The sequence below is a fragment of the Penaeus japonicus genome, unplaced genomic scaffold (genome assembly GCF_977035675.1).
Source record: "Penaeus japonicus unplaced genomic scaffold, GWHDUDI00000001_assembly GWHDUDI00000013, whole genome shotgun sequence".
NCBI classification, from domain to species: Eukaryota; Metazoa; Arthropoda; class Malacostraca; order Decapoda; family Penaeidae; genus Penaeus; species Penaeus japonicus.
In genome coordinates this window covers 26986376-26991375 of record NW_028234415.1, presented here as the reverse complement: position 1 = coordinate 26991375, position 5000 = coordinate 26986376, and the positions used below count along the sequence as shown (strand labels likewise).

Sequence of the window (5000 nt, the reverse complement as noted above, 5' to 3'; positions counted from 1 at the left end):
TAAGCCTATTCATGTGTATACACTGTATAAAGTATGAATAAACTTATCAAAATCAAAATCAAATCTCTCTCTCTCTCTCTCTCTCTCTCTCTCTCTCTCTCTCTCTCTCTCTCCCTCTCTCTCTCTCTCTCTTTTTCTCTCTCTCTCTAACTATCTGTCTCTTTCCCTCTCTCTCTGCAACAAATCAGACGCAGTGAGTTCCCTTCACACACCAACAACCGGAGACCCTTTGCCTCTCCCTTGCAGCAAACAAAGCAGAACCACAAACAAACGAAAAGAAATAAAAAGAAACGAAAAAAAAATCCCGCTGTTCAAACAAACGGAGTTCGAATCCTCGCCTCTCGAAGAATGAAGCGTGTTGTTCGTTCGAAGCTTCGGATCTCATGAACCCTAGCGAACCCAGAGCCGGTTTACCTTCACCTTGAAATAGTGGCTCTTCTTTAGTCTTGACTCTGCGTTGGTAGTGGTGGTGTGTGTCGTTGTGGTCAGGCAGTGCTGCGGTGAGGAAGTGTGTTTATGTGTTTGTAATGTGAGTGTAGAGAAACAGGATTGTTTTGATTTGTTTAAATGTTTCAAATGTTGGTTTATTTCTTCCTATGTCACTATATATATATATATATATATATATATATATATATATATATATATATATATATATTCACTGATGATCATTAATATATCTTAACTTTAGTAAGGTCGTTCGTTTATAAGAATGAAATGGAATTGAATGATATGTTAATCTATACTGATATAATAAGTGAGTCAGAAGTAAAAAAATATAATAGTTGTTGTATTTGCCTTTCACCATAAGACTGTGTGATATACAACCCTTTTCCGGCAGCATTGAACTTTGAGCACGTGCAGCCAGTATGAAAAAAACTCTGTTATTTTTATCCGTGTGTGTTTATACGTTTGTTTGCGTATGTTTACCTTCACGCTATGATTTTATGCCTCGGAGATTTTTCGTATGTATCTTGAATCATTTTGCAACTTGATATATACACAGTGATTTTATGCACTGTAGGTTTTCGTGTTTCTCCTGAATCTCCAGTCATGTAAATTTCGTTATAGATGGAACCTGATTGGTGTAATACATACAGTGCACGCATTACAAAAGGAAAAAAATCATGCAAACATACACATTAACGTGTTTGATTTTACCAACGTCACGTTCAGGAATGAACACGAGCCAGCTCTTGCAATAATCATGCAATTTTACCTCGTAGATCAACAATGTTTTGCATTATCATACAGCTCGAGCTGCGTGACGTAGGAGGTACATGTGTTATTAGCTAATGTAGAACTGAATTTACAAAAGAGTGAATATGTTCGTGTTTTCTTACTAGTTTTGGTATGTACTTATTAGTGATAGTTATGGTATCATAGTACAATGTGATGATAGTGATAATGCCAATAATAACCTTAGGGACGATAATGACTGTAATAATGATAATGATAATGTTGATAATGACATTAAATATAATGGTAATAATAAAATAATGAATGTTACGGATGACAATAACAATATTGCTAATAGTGAATAGTGATAATAATAGTGATGATAAAGCTGATGATAACTGGTGTTTGTGATGATGATAGTGATAATAGGACTGATACTATTAATAGCATCTAGCAATGAATATGATAAGGATACACAAAATAATTGTTATAACTGCTTCTATCACGACCAGTATCTAAACAGGTAAAGTGGATGAAGCTTATGCTGATATTAATAGTGTGTAATTGTCTTAAGTGAATAATCTTCATGTTTTTCCTCTCGTTCTAATCATAGTTCCTGGTTTATATAAAAAGATGATTCAGGATTTGCGAATCTCTTGTCTCTTTAACCTTGGCTCCGATTCTTTGAAATGCAATGACTTAACCTTGCAACATCCTCAAGTGGAAGGTCTGTGTGGTTTAGGTGCTCGGAGTCTAAAGCAAATTATGAGAAATTAAGATTCTTGGCGTTGTTGACAGTCTGGAGTCTCGTTGGTTGGGTGGTGTGTATATATATATATTTTTTTTTTTTTAAGGGGTTAATAGCTATGGATGTGCTGAAATGGGTCTCTATTAGCATAAAACTCTCTATCAGATATGAAATGCACATGCGCCAATATATACAAACAGAGATACAAGCACAAATGCCAACAAACAGATATAGAAACATACTTACAATCCACTTTTTTCCAGCAACAACATATATATCCACAAAAGAAACTTCCCTAAATATCATCAAAATAAACAGAAGAATCACACCCAAAAATAAAGATGTTACAAACAACGTCTGTCTTTGTTCAGAACAACCAAACAATACAAGAGATCCCGCCCAGTGTACATAATAGAACGAAAAGTAATTCCATTACCTTACAAACATTTCACTCCGAATTACACGAATCAAATAAACATTTCTTTTAAGTTATTCACACATAAATCATCATAAGAACACATTAATTACCAGTTATTTACATGATTTTCCCAAATACACAGAGTAATAAAACAAGACTTTTGACTCATGATGGGAATCTTTTGTTGAGATGCTGACTTCCGGTTGCCTCAGAGGTCAGGGACAAGGGGAGAGAGAAAAAGAGAGAAAGAAAGAGAGAAAAAGAGAGAAAGAAAGAGAGAAAAAGAGAGAAATAAAGAGAGAGAAAAGGAGAGAAATAAAGAAAGAGAGAGAGGAATATAAAGAAAGAGAGGGGGGTTATGGAATCAAAAGCTAGAAATGAAGAAAGCAAGCGAGGATTGTGAAGAAAAATAAAACAGTAAGAAAGAGCAAGACAAAGCGAGAGAGGAATACGAAGAGAGAGAGAAATAAGGAGTGATAGAGAGAGGAACAGTGACTAAGAGTGAGAGGAGAATGTAAAGAAAAAAGGGAGTTGAGGAAGATAGAGATGTGGAAAAGTCGAGAAAGAGAGTGTGAAGTAGCAAGAGAGAGAAAGAAAAAATAAAAATGTACAAGGGAGAGAAAAAATTAAAGAGTGAGGGAAGAGAAAGGATGGAGGAAGACATAGAAGGGAGGGGAGAGAAGAAAATGAGAGGGAAAGAGAATAATGAATTAATGAGATATGTAACTACACTAACTGACATTTAAATAAAATGGAAAAGAATGACCATAACAAAACACATCAGCAAGACAACACAAACCAGGTACCATTATCTTAATATCATCCAAATGCCCTTCATTTGTTTCAGTATGTACGTTTGTCCGTCTATACTTACATACCTGTGCGCCGCTTCACACTCGCCTTCCTTCGTATTAATGGCATCCGGTTTACGCAGAATTAGCCCCGTCCATGGTAAATCGTGTACCGCTATGTCCACTACGGTCACGGAACCCGGCTACGCGCACACACATACACATACACGGATACACCGCTACACATGTACGCACACATACATATACAATAAACCGACACATGCGGATATATGTATACGAATACGCTGACACACATATACATACATACGTACAAATAAACAAACAAATACATACAGTCATACATGCTTGCATGTAAATATACACCGATATGCACGTTAATACACACGCACGCACACGCACAAATTTACACATACACATGCACACACACACACAAACACATATATACATACACACGCATAAACAGTGACACAAACAAAAAAAACTTTAGTCATAACATCTGGCCAAGCAACAGATACTAACCCCCTGTCCAGCGACCCCTTCGTCACAGTCATGTCATAATACAAAGTTTATATAAAAAGCAGAGAGAGAAAAAAATGTAACATCACTGTAACATTACTTTTACAGGTTCTCACATCAGGTCATGATAACCGACCTGACCAAGCGATCGTAACTGGATTATGGCGAATTCTAAGGTTTATGTTTATAAGGTTTTGTTTCGTGACGTGTAAGAGTTTTTTTTTATCTTTTCTTTTCTTTTCTTTTTTTGGGGGGGAACTTTGAAGAGGGTTTGTTTTTATTATAGACAAAATATATCATTACTGATTCATACTGGGATAAGCGTAGTATTAGTTTTCTTCTGAGGAATGATTTACCACGTGTCGGTATATTTATGTATTTCATCTATGATAAGTTTTCTGACTTCTGTCTTTCTTTATGTCTTCTCTTTCTTTCTTTTTATCTCGTTTTTTCCACTTTCTTTTTTTCATTTTTTTTCCCTTCTATTATTTCCTCCTGCTTCTCTACTATTTTTTTTTTATCCTTCCTTTTCTTCTAATTCCGTTTCATTTTTTTTTTCCTAACATTTTTTTTCCTACATTTCTCTCTTTATTTATTCTTTATGTTTTTCTCCTCCTCCACATTTCTCTTCCTCTTCCCCATATTTCCTTCATAGTCTTTTGTACTTCCTTCTACCTACACAAAAGGAGAGAAGAAATAGAGAGCTCCTAAAATCTACGGATCTGTTCGTCTAAGTAGATGCCACGAAAGTAAGCAGTGATAATGTTAACAGTCAGCCAAGACGGTGCCTACCTACAGGCATATAAATACCCTCAAACGTGCTTACCCGTATTACATTCTCTCATTTTCTCTGACAACACACATGCATACACACACATAAATATATGCAGTGAGAGAGAGAGAGAAATGAAGATAAGGACTGATAGAAAGATAGATTGACAGATGGATAGATTCATGTAGATAGATTGATATATGTGAGTATGTGTGTATTTGATCTTCCGGGAGACTACAAACACACACGCGCATATACACCAAGAGACAAAGCCAACTAGCACAGCAGACCAAGCAAACTCAGGAACAAAACACATTTCCCTTCCTCTCCCCTCCCCTCCCCCCCCCTCCCCCATCTCATCGTATTTCATCCCCATTCATCCATTTTCACACCTCCCCCCCTCCTTCCTTTCATCAAAACCTCGGCCTCATCTCCGCCTCCCCCCCCCCCTCCCGCCTTTTCCCACCTTCTTTCCTCCCAACCCCATTTTCCTCTCGCATCCCCATTCCCCCCTTCCATCCCCATATCTCCCCCCTCCCCTTTCCGCCTCCCCTC

General features: G+C 37.0%; 1 protein-coding gene across 4 annotated transcripts in view; it reads left to right on the top strand.

The window, feature by feature from the left end:
* Positions 1-5000, top strand: part of LOC122250197 (uncharacterized) — a 37424-nt gene that overhangs the window by 19866 nt on the left and 12558 nt on the right. The window contains exon 1 of one of the 4 annotated variants that reach the window (XM_043011543.2): positions 426-500. The exons of 2 other annotated variants lie outside the window; for them this stretch is intronic. The gene's annotated coding sequence lies outside the window, so the exon portion shown is untranslated. Of the gene's footprint in view, positions 1-425; positions 530-5000 lie in introns of those variants that run through there. One more of the 4 variants, XM_043011546.2, reaches the window with a different exon arrangement.